This window comes from Ovis aries, chromosome 13 (assembly GCF_016772045.2).
Source record: "Ovis aries strain OAR_USU_Benz2616 breed Rambouillet chromosome 13, ARS-UI_Ramb_v3.0, whole genome shotgun sequence".
Taxonomy (NCBI): domain Eukaryota; kingdom Metazoa; phylum Chordata; class Mammalia; order Artiodactyla; family Bovidae; genus Ovis; species Ovis aries.
Window position 1 is genome coordinate 26,626,700 of NC_056066.1, and position 13,042 is coordinate 26,639,741.

Genomic DNA, 13,042 nt, shown 5'->3' on the forward strand with positions numbered 1-13,042 from the left:
CTGTAAATGCCTAAGATAATTTGTAATAACCATTCAGGAGCATTTGGAAAGGCTTACAAAAGGTAACCAGAAGTTCATTTGATGATGAATAGTAAAAATAATGCAACAGTCATTTACACTCAGGCATTTTGCTAGTGAACATCGCAAAAAGAAATGCCTAATTTAAAAAAAGTAAAATGTTAAAACAATCTGACTTGAAACAGAAAGTACTTTTATTTAATGAGGACTCTTCCCCCCTTCTTTTTTTAGTAATAAACTTAAATTACTGGTTTAATCTTTTTCTTTAGTATCTAAATATGTTAAGTTGGGGAAAATCCAAATTTATTTTCCAGGCGCCATTAATTTTTAAATGTAAATGCTTTCAAGGTAAAGTAGAAATGAAGGATATTTAATGAGGTTGCTTTTAAGTCATCCAAGCATTGCTTGGTAGGAGTACTCGATATATTTTTAAAAAATCATTCTTCTCTTATCAGCTCTTTTTTCTTTCTCCCTTTTTGCTTTTCTTAGTCTTTGTAAGATTTGCCATGAGAAAAATGAATCTTAGATCCTATACCAGAGACCCATCCATAAACTTCTGTGCACATAGGTGTAATTTGGGTCCCTACTGCTCTTTGTAACTTCTCACGGCCCATCTTTTGAGTTCTGTCCCCCTTTTATCATCTATCACATTTTGAACACTGGAATGTCAAATCATTTTTACTTTACTTTTTAAAATATTTTAATTTAAAAATTGATGAAAAATTTAAGCTATAAATTGAAAAAAGCCAAAGAAAAAGAGTCACTAATGATGCCCAATCAGCTCTTAATTATTTGTATCAATACCTTGTCTTCATGAATATTTGAGAGATAGTAGAGAAAGTCATCCAAGTTTTGACCTTACCTTGTGAGACCAAGTATGGTTTTGAATAAGATCGTAAATGAGTTAAAGGAATACCAGGAGGTGTGTAGAAAGCTACTTGTGAAGTTTTTGCCCCCACACTTGTTTCTTTTTTGCAAAAGCAGCCACTGATTTTGTGCTGAAGTGGATTCTGTCTGTGCAAGAAGTAATTTCCACTTGTATTTTACATGTATGTTCACCACCAGTGGATTTGAAAAGGCATTGGCTCAAGAATAGTCTCAAAATTTGTATAATCTATATTTAATTTAAAATTAAAATGAATTTTAAAATGTCCAGGTAAATGCAGAAGGTAGAGTACACACATATAATATTTTCCATTTTCAGTTTTCTGTATTGGGTCATCACACCAATGTTGATTACTTATTTTTGGATGTCCCACTTTCTCAGCTGCTTTTCTTCACTCTTTTCTCCCTCGTTGTCAAGGGTATAAAAACACCTCAATCTCATTTCTGAACTGAGCTACCAAAGAAAGATTTTTTTTTTTTTAAGTTTTTTGCTGCAAGATATTTGCTTTACAATGTTGTGCTGGTTTCTGCCACACATCAACACGAATCAGCCACCAATACACATACGTCCCCTCCCTCCTGAATCCCCTCCCATGCCGCACCTCCTCCCACCCCTCCAGGCTGTCATAGAGCACTGGACTGAGCTCCCTGTGTCCCACAGCAAATTCCTGAGTGGGGGCTGCTTGTCTATCTCGCATCCTTGCATGCATCTACTTCTCATGAGGAGACAGATATCAATGTTTCCCCTCTCTGCTTTAGTTCTCATTGTTCTTCTCTGTTCAGTTATTTTCAAGGGTTTTAAGGGAAACAAACTCAAACCCAAGGAAGGCTTATTATGAAGCTTTAATATTGATAGAGATGGACTCAACCACAATATACTAGACAATTGGCTTAAAAATCCTTCTCTCAAGATTTTTTAAAATGTGGACCACTTTTAAAGTCTTTTATTAAATGTCACAGTATTTTTTTTAATGTTTTATTTTTTGGTCATGAGGCCTGTGGAATCTTAGCTCCCTGACCGGGAACTGAACCCACATTCCTTGCATTGAAAGGCAAAGTCTTAACCCCTGGACCATCAGGCAAGTCCCTAGAAATCCTTATTTCTGAACTTAACCATAACTAAACTAAGATGGTCACTTGTCTTCAGTTTACCTTTTCCAAAGTGAAGGAGTGAAAATCATACCTTTATTAAATCTATATACAGATTTAATCTTTATTAAATCTCTATTAAATCTATAAATCTATATCTTTATTTAATCTATATTAAATCTGTATACAGATTGAATCTAAATCTATATATCTTTATTAAATCTATATTAAATTGTATATATATTAAATCTATATACATCTATATATACTGTTTTTCTTTACAGTTTAATATACACCATCAAGTTTTCTTTGAACGAAACTATCCTTCCTTGAAGAATGTGATCATCTACAGATATTGTAAAGTTAACTTTAATCAGTCGCCCATGAGAGGGGAACTTCCGATTTTGCAATCCATGATGAATACTAGCCTACTGCAAACAAATTTAATTTTCTATTAGCTTAATCCAATTTTATTTGAGAAATTAAAGAACTAAAACTGCTTTAGTAGGAAATTCCCTTGATTCACAAATCCACAGTGCTTTATTCACAGAGGCCTCCCCTCAGGGGTTCAAGATTATTTTGGAGACATAATTCTGCCACCCTAGGATTGGTGTCATGTATGACCATGTCATTTAAGGTCATAGAATTCTTATAGTTGGCATAATATTTAAATGTTTTTAAATACCACACAACCATGACCAAAATACTGGAAAACATAATTTCCATTGCTAAGTAATGCTGAGGGTCCATACGAATTGGATGTCTTAAAAGCTATTTCTTCATTTTAGATGGATAATTTTGGGTTTTATTGAACTTATTTGAAATAAAAACCTAAGGATGATACCATCTCTGTGGAATTCCATAGCACAATGTACCTATGGCTACTTTATTTTACATGAGGAAACATACCTCATATACTGGTAAACTCTACAAATTACAAAAGTACATGTGATGAATATGAAATTATGACAAAAAATGGACATCATAAAAAAGTTAAGTAATTAACATGTGATATTTTATAGTTCCTATATTCCTAGGGGTATCTCAGAAAGCATCATTTGAAAATCTTGCCATTTAGATGGCTATTTATAAAATACAATTGAAACTATGAAAATTAGTGCCAAAATTTTAGGTTCTTTGCCTTCAGCAATAAGTTATTTAGACAACCTATTGTGTTCAGATTATGTGGACTGTAGAATTTCTAAGAATTGAAAAATTCAATTTCATAAGTAACTAGAAACCAGCATAACATATCTGGAGATCAGAATGTCACATACTAACTTATGTATATAAATGAAATCACAATAGATTTTTGTGGAGTCAGTATCATGACTTTAATCATATTTCAAAATGTAAATGAAACTAAGTCATACTGATTTTAAATGTTGGTTAGTTTGAAGAATTCTTTGAAAAGAAGGGTCCATAGAAGGTATTCAGTATTTTTCCTTTGCTAATTCATCACTGCCTAATATCCCTTCTTGTACTGACATAGATTTCTTGCATGGGCAGGGATTACTTTATCAACAGGTTACATGTGCATGACTTTGGCCCACACAAAATTATCATTGTTTCCTTTAGAGAAAAAAATTGATGCGAGAAAAAAATTGCTTTAATGTCTTGCTGAGCCTCATTTAATGGAAATTGGTAAAATAACCACGTAACTGCATTACTTTAAAACCACTCATCATTTGAGGCAAGGCAACAGCTTAGATGGCTGCCAAAGATTAGAAACTAAAATATCCATAGAAAATGTCCTGATTTTGCTTGGTGATAAATTAATAAAACTTCCCTAACTATTAGTATTATGTATTACTTGGTTCACTGAATACAAACTATAATAAGGAAAAGAGTAAAAATCTCTACCAAATTCTAATTATGTCAACTAAAACAACTTTTCTTCTAAGTGAAAAGTTTTTAATGGCTAAGACTCACCACGTGTTCACATTATTCACAACGTACTCTGTGTCATATCAGGTGGTCTCTGTACACAAAAGTAAATAAGAGACTGTGTCTTTGCCTTCAGATGCTTTAAATCTTCAGGAATGATGAGGATTCTTTCTTCTTTTCCATGACAGTTATCCCTTAACAATGATAACATTTAACAGCAAGAGCAATAGAAACTGTAGTAGCAACAATAATACTTTTATTTCAGTTTGCCTTTCATTTCTCAATGACAAAGATATTTTTGTAATACCTGTGTCTGTGCACACAGGGGTGTGTGTGTGTGTGTGTGTGTGTGTGTGTGTGTGTGTGTGTGTGTAATCCAAGGAATGGACTTGAATTGTAATCCTTAAAGTTTGGCTCTGACTGTCAGATCTGGAACAAAACTCAGCAAATTCTGGGGGTTCTTGAGACAGTTACTTGAGTTCCATGTTTCTGTTTTTTACTTAATGAGGATTTCTTTAACCATTAATTCTCAAAAATCCTGTCCTCTAAATAAGTTTGTTTGCCAACTAAATCCTGTTGATGTCTTAAGGTCAGTCTCTAACAGATCTTTATTGCCGGGATTCAAAGAAAGAGAAGACCTTTGAGGACGAAGTTGGGAAACTTCCCCAAGGATAGCAGATCAGTTTCACCACTGTGGTATGGTCTAAAACAGATTGTGTTCTCTCCACACCCCTAACAGAAAATAATATTACTTAGCAATTCCAGGCACGTCTTTCTTTCAAGAAATTCCTTGAAAGTCCCAGAATAATTGTAAATGAAATTCATAAAGAGGGGAAAACACAGTTATGAGGCGGGTGTACATCAGCATGGGGGCAGGATTTAGCTGAGCCCCTTTTTCCTATTGAAGAACTGATCAGACGACTTGACAGCTGGAGTTTACATGATTGTTGTACAATAAAACAGGACTGTAGCTACCTTTTGCTGTGCTCCAAATGCCAAGTGCAATTTTGAATACTTTTTCTCCTTTATAAAAATACATTCTCTTCATAAAAAAAGATGGTAGACACATCGCAGAAATGAGAGTGCTCCTACAGAATCCAATATGCATAAAGAATTAAACAGAAACTAAACCTATGACATACAATTAAAAAAGAAAGGAAAAATCTATTGAAGTTTAATGGCTGGATTGTAAGAGAAGCCTCACACAACATAGTGGGCCCTATGAGGTCTGGGGTAAATGGATTGCAGGATGTATAGTTGGAGCTCAGCTGTGAACACTGTGATATTTTGAGAAAAAAGAATTGAATGCACATGCCTTTGTTGAAACTGTCTCAGAAATCCTAACAAATCTGACCATTTCAGATGCCAAAGATGACATTAAGAAGAACAGGATACAAATAGATGTAATATCTAAAATATATAACACAATTAATTAAGTCACAGCCCTTGTTTTAGAGGTTTATTTTACTCCCATAGATTAAACTCTTGCTTTATTTTGGATGAGTAAAAAGTGAAACCCAAATAAATTTTCCCTCTTTGCATAAGGTTGTGATGATCTGATTTGGAACTTTTGTTAAATTATACGTTGGATAAATAGATACTTTTAGTTCAAAAACCACTAAAACTGAGCTTAAAATTGAGTTTGTTTTTTTCCTGGGCTAACTGCTCCAACATATATTATAACCTGTTTATAGTTAAGGCATATTGAATCAAGACTATAGTAATGAGTATAACCTAGTATATACCAAACACTGCTTTAGGTATTATGGATTCTATTGAAGGCAAAAGAGGGTGACAGAGGATGAGATGGTTAGATAGCATCACCAACTCAATGGACATGAATTTGAGCAAACTCCAGGAAATGCTGAAGGACAGGCAAGCTTAGCTTGCTGCAGTCAATGGGGTCACAAAGAGTCAGACCCAACTTAGTGAGTGAACAGCAACTACAGTAAGTAAAACAGATGAATGTCTTGATTACATTCTTTATAAGGGATAGAAGGTTTTAAAAGGGATGGTAAATAATACTGTTAAAGGGGCAAATAAAGCATGAAATGTTAAGAGTGGGAGTTCAAATTTCAGATTTCTTAGTCACCGAGAAGATAACTTTTGGGTAAAGATCTTAAGGCAATGGAGCTAGCTACATATTTACTGGAAGGACATTCCAGGAAGTGGGACAGCATGTGCCAAAGGCCAGAGGTAGAAATGTGCCTGGAGTCTGAAGAACAGCAAGAACAGCTGTGTGGTCAGGTATGGTCAGAGTCAACTGGAGGACAATGAGGGATATGGTCAGAAACATAACATAAACCTTGAGAGCTTGTGGTAAATGGAAAATACTTTGAAAGGAATGGGAAGTCTGCATCATTCTTCAAGTATTGTAAACTTCTTCCATGAAGAGCTAGATATTTAGGCATTTAGGCTTTGTGGGACAGTCTATGTCATATCTCCCAACTCTGCACTTGCAATATCAAAAACAGCCAGAGATAACAAGAAAATGAATGCATATGGCTACATTTGGCTATATTTGAATAAAAGTTTATTTATAAAAGTAAGTGGAAGAGGGGATGACATCAGCAAGGTGACAGAAAAGGAAGCCAATTGAGTTCCAGAAAAAGAACTCAATTAATTACAATATATAAGTAAGAATACCTCTGTGAGAAGAGCTCTAGAGACAATTCAAGAAGCTATAGTACCCAAGCCATTATAAAACCAAGGCAGGATTCCAGCGAAAGAGGCAGGAAAGATGTGCATCATTTGTTATATCTCTGTTCCCTTCCCCCAGAAGCCTAATGCAGAACGACTTAGAGGGAAACCCTTTGTAAGGGCTCTTCTTTGGTACAGAAACAAAAGAATGAACCATGTATCCAGCATTCTCCTTTTCTGAGGGCTGCCTGAGGGACTGGTTTCTGTTTCACCTGACTCAGAGCATTGAGGTCACCAGTGCCAGAGTTTGGGAGCTGCTTAAAACAGAGGTAAGCTTGTGGCACATTAGAACTGCTACTCCTCAAACAGATATCAGGGCGAGCAAGATGTGAGAGGTCCTAGAACCTCCAGCTGGGTTGATGAGTGAAAAATTATTTTTCCCTGTACAAAGAATTTTTTAATTTCCAAAACCCCAACAAAAGATCACAAAGTATAGAAAGAAATAGGTTAATCTTGTCTAATGAAATAAACAAAATGAAACGCCAGAAACTGACTAAATAATCAAATCTATGACATATCTGACAGGGAATTTAAGATAAAGATGTTCATAAAGATGTTAAATGAGCTAAAAGAGGGCACAGACAGACAAGAAAACAGTAAATGAATAAAATGAGAGTATCAACAAAGAGATAGAAACTGTGTAAAAGAACAAAACAAATCTGGCAATGGGAAATACAATAATTGAATGAAAGACTCATTAGAGGGGTTCAATAACAGACTTGGTAGGCAGAAGAAAGAATCAGTGAACTTGAAGAGAGGTCATTTGAAATCATTCAGAGAGGAGCAAAACTTAAAAAAAAGCAAAGAGACCTATGAGATCAATGTGACACTGTCAAGTGGACCTAACTCATATTATGGGGATTACAAAAGAAGAGCAAGAGAAAGGGGCAGAGAGCTTATCTGAAGAAATAATGGCCCCAAGTTTCCCAAATCTGGGGAATGAAATGGATAGAGATTCAATAAGCTCAAAGAAATAGACAAGGAAATATACAAAGAGGGCCATGCTAAGACACAGTATAATCAAACTGTAAAGTCAAAGGGGCTTCCTAGGTGGTACAGCAATAAAGAATCTTCCTGCAGTACAAGAGATACAAGAGACATGGGTTTGACCCCTGGATCAGCAATATCCCCTGGATAGTAACCGAAGGAAACGGTAACCAATTACAGTACTCTTGCCTGGAAAATTCCATGGACAGAGGAGCCTGGGTGGACTCCAAGCTATCAGGTCGCAAAGAATAGGACTTGACTGAGTGACTGAGTACACATAAAGTCAGAGACAAAGAAAAAATCTTGAAAGCAGCAAGAGAAAAGTGATTGATCACATGCAAAGGGAGCTTCCATAAGACTACTAGTGGATTTCATAGCAGAAACCTTGCAGTCCAGAAAGGAATGAAATAATATATTGAAACTGCTGAAAGAAAAAGAAAAAAAAAAAAAACAAAACACTATCAACTAAGAAAACTGTATCTGGCAAAACTGTCCTTAAAAATAAAGAAGTTAAGACTTTTCAAGATAAACAAAAGCTGAGAGAGTTCATTACAACTATAGATCTGTTCTGCAAGAAATACTGAAGAGAATCTTTCCAGTGGAAACGCAGTTGTGGTAGACAGCAATACGGAGCTGTATGGACATATACGATTCTTTCGTAGCATGTATCTCAGTTTGGACTAGTGACATTTCTTAAATATTCAAAACCCACAAGTAATTAGTGACTACCATACACCATACTGGACAGCATGACTCTAGAGGTTGGAACACCAAATTTATTCCTTCCTTCCTTCTCTCCTTTTCTTCTTTCCTCCATCCCTCCCTTCCTTTTTCTTTCTATCTTCATCTCTTTCTTTCTTTCTCTCTCTCTTTCAACCATGTATCATGGAAATATGCATTCCAGTTTGTAAATTATATTGTACTGACAATCGTGAAAGCTCACCATAAATCCAGATTATATCAATGCTCCTGAGCCTACATTTTTAAAAGCAGTAGAGGAAGTTTGGCCCATGGGCAATAGTTTGCCAACCCTTCTATCAGTTACATTCATTATTTCATTTGACAGATGAAATAACTAAGTCCCAGAGCACTGAAGAAACATTCTCTAAATAACCTAACTAGTTAGAAATGCTGTTGGGACTCAAATTCAGGTTATTATGATTCCAAATTCTTTCAGCTACATTACATTTCCCTCATAAAGACTTCTTTGTTTTCATAGACCAGGGGTTCTTCAACTGTGTTCTGCGGAACTCTTTCAGTGGTTTCATGAGGTCAAACTCTCTTCATGATAATACAAAATCTTTGTCTTTCTCACAGTGTTGACATTTGCAATGATGATGCGAAAGCAATGCAGGGGAAGGGAGCTATGACCCTACTGACACCTAAGCATAAATCAGTGAGCAACAGCACCAAACTGTACTGGTATTCATTGCGTTTTTCACCACCACACATTCACAGGGATGTAGAAAGCCAGTTTCACCTAAGAATGCCCTTGATGGAGCAGTGATAACTATAAATTTTATTAAATCTGAGAACATGTCTTTGCAATATTCCATATGATCAAATGGAAAGTACTCATAAAGCATCTATGCTGCCAAACACAGAATGATGGTTTTCTTTCCCCAGGAAAAGCACTTGAGTGATGGAGTTGTGAGCTGAACTAGCAGGTTTTTTTCTTTTTTTCATGAAACACTGTCTTACTTGAAAGAATGACAAACTATGGTGATTTTTTTTAAGGTTGAATTTTTTGTCAGCTTTAATATAGCTGACAAAATTGTAAGACATTTAAAGTTTAAAATGTGATCATTTGATATGTGTATACATTGTGAAAGGATTCCCCTCATCAAGTTAATTAGTGCATCCATTACCTCACATTTAATTTGGATGTTTGGCTGACATTTTAGGGGGAAAAGGAAGGAAATCTGTTCAAGAAAATAGCTGACAGTATTTGTAGCCAACGACAAAAGCTTCCAAGCGAAAATTAGAATTTTGAAAAATTTGTGTCTGCCACTGTGAGCTTAACAGGTTCCCAATATTTAAAGAGTATTCTGATGAGATCAGTGGCAAATTTAACAACTGTAATTTTGAAATACTAAACAGTGAACTATGTCAACATTTGGAAGTAACTTAGCAATCAAATATTTTCCAAATTACCAATGCTTGATGTTACAAAATCATGTGTGAGTTTAAAGACTCCTTCAAAATGTGAGACAGACCATTGGATTTTAACGTAAATGAGGGCAGAAGCTGATTGAAAGGGTTTCAGATCCACTGTGCAATTAACATTTAAGAAACTACCACTTGGCAAGCTTTAATGCAATATCTAAGGAAAATTTCCATAAAGATTTCTTAGTAGGTCATTAAATGTGCTTCCTTTTAAAAATTATATATAGGTGAAATTTGAGTTTTACACATGCTTTAAACAAAACAACATATTAAAATAGATTGAATGCAGAAGTAGATACGAAAGCTTTGATGAATTCTTATTAAGCCAGACATTGCAGAAATATAAGCAATGCCATTCTTCTCCCTAATTCTTTTTGTTTGGAAAAATAGTTATTTTTCACATAAAATGTTTTCATGTAATATATTTATTTTAAATGCATTAATATAATTTTTAAATATCTCAGTTTTAATTTCTAATATTATAAATTTTGCTTGGTATAACCCACATAAACTTAAGCTGACTGTGGTCCTCAAGAATCCTTAGAGCTGGTAAGAGGACCTAAGATTAAAAGCTTAAGGATTACTATTATAGACCATTATAGAGGGTGTGGGGGTGTGTGTTGCACAGTAAACTCTGTTAACTGAAGGGAGGTGTGAACATGGTCTATTAACTGGTCTGTATTTTCATAGATCAAATTTAAGAGGAAAAGGGAAAAAATAAAGCAAACTGATGTTAAATGTCTTCTCAATATAAACTCAGCATAAATTGCTCTGTATGACTATTTGTGATCAACTCCAATCCAAAATAGGAAAGCAAAACTTGCCCTTCCTACTTTCAGGGATTGTTATAAGAATAAATAATGACATAGAAAAAAAAAGAGATATTAGACATTCAATCTTGTGTTGCACATGAAAATGCAAATTTAAGTCAATATTATGTATGCTGAGACATTTTGCAAATGTTGATCATCAAAAAAAAATTGCTTAACTTAATAAGCTCCTGTTAATATTTGCCAGTACTGTATTAATTCCACATGTACAGAGATGATGAAGACACACATTCATAATGTTCTTATTTATGAAAGATTTTCAACCATGGTTTAAGTGAAATAAAGGTTTATATTCAGCCCTTAGTTATTTCTAAGTCTTTGGGTAAATGCGTTTCTGCATTGTAAACTGATGAGTCTTCATAGCCTATTTGAACATCTTTTCTATATCTCTAGTACTCTTGACTGGAAAATCCCATGGACAGAGAAGCCTGGTAGGCAGTAGTCCATGGTGTCGCTAAGAGTTGGACACGACTGAGTGACTTCACTTTCTACTTTCATGAATTGGAGAAGGAAATGGCAACCCACTCCAGTGTTCTTGCCTAGAGAATCCCAGGGACAGCAGAGCCTGGTGGGCTGCAGTCTATGGGGTCGCACAGAGTCGGACACGACTGAAGCGACTTAGCAGCAGCAGCAGCAACCATCTGAGATTGTGAAATGAAACAAAAGGTATACAATAGCCCTTCTGAAATCCTGGGTTCTTTTGACATATCTCTTGAAGAGAAATAAATAGGTCCTATACAGGAAACTAACCAATGAAATAAACAGCACTAAATGACCAACAACAGTAAGGCTATAAAACTTCTTTCTTTGCACCTAGTCAATTTTGGGCCTAGACAGAGGGTATGCTTTTTACTGAGATTCATACGCAATGGTTCTGTGGCCCTAAAATATAGGGTCATGTTCTCATTTCACCTCTGTTCTGCCATGAAAAATTTTGCTTTGAATTGTGAAACTGAAATCTCACATTTAGCCCAAAGGAGCAGATCATTCTTCTGCAGACTCTTGTTCGGTCTGTCCCACTTTAAAGCCTAATCGTCAGGTTTGGGGTTATGCTTCATTTTGTTTTTAGAAGGACTTGGCCTAGTGGGTTTGTTTGTTTGTTTGTTTGTTTTCCATTTCTTAATATACACAAGGCAGAGGTCTGGTAAATGAAAGTATTAGAAAGTGGAATTCTTGGGAGTGACAGAAGAGTTATAAAAGAGCTCTAATTTTGGAATGATAGTTTTAACATCTTAAGTTTCAGGGTTTTTCAGAACGTTCAGAGACTTATTTGAATATGTAAATGATCATCTATCAGCTCAATCCATGGACCCCAAAGCAATCAAATGAGTCTGAAAATTACAACTTCATTCACTGTAAGCAATCTGTCAGAAAGCATCAGAATATGATTCTTATTAGCTGTCTACTTTCATGAGCACCTTCCAAAGCATTGAAAGCTAACCTGCATCTATTAATTTATTTTAATTACAGTGCTTGACTGCAAATAAATATCCGCAGACAGGAGAGAACTCTTACTGAGGACCGGCACAGAATCAATCAAGAAGTGCTTGTTACAGCCTAGGAAACAAAAGCCATTGGTTTCCTGATGAGTGCGTGAGTCTCGAACAGTTTCTTTTCTTTCTGTGCTGAGAGCTCATTAGACAGACGAATTTTCCCCATGATTAAAACACCCACCAAAGGGCCAAAGCAGAGAGAAAATCCACTTTTGCTCGGTTTCAAATTAATCTGCAACCCTTTGGGCCTCAGTAGGTGCCCAAGGCACAGTCTTACCCACGTTATTTTTAGCTGAACTCTATTCTTCTGCCACAGGCAGCAAGATTGAAATCTGTCATGACTCTGAGCAAACCTGGTTATTTCAGAATACAGGCTTTCACAGCATTTCCCTCTAATGGCCCAGATTAGAAAAGAAAGGTTGTTTATACGTTTAAAAGGCCAAGGTCTCCTGAACCATCAAAGCAGTGGCTTGCGGTTTTAGAGCAATACAACGTCCTGCTGAGTGTAATGGGTGAGTGCCTCCAGGCTGCGCTGGAGCTGGGCCGCCACTGGGCACTGATGCTAATTGGCCGTCTGTGAGGGACACTCAAGCAGTGTATGGACCTGAACACTTTGTTTCGTTCGGAGTGAAACAGACCCTAAGTAACAAAGGACCCACACACCTTCAATGCCTCCTATCTGCACAGTTTCCTTTTCAGAGGATGGGCGTATAGATCAAACGCCATCTTGTCGCCTCCCATTTCTATCTTGACAACTCTTCATAATAGTTAACGAATAATAATAATAATTCTTTGTAATTTGAATTTTACTCTCTGGGAGGGTTTATAGGAGAGAGAATATGTCAAATATGTTTTATTAATCAGATTTTTGCTTACAGAAAACACACATACAGGGATTTCTCTGTCTGTCTGGTGGTTGAGACTTCAACTTCTAATGCAGGGGGTACAGGTTTGATTCCTGGTTGGGGAGCTAAGATTCCATATGCC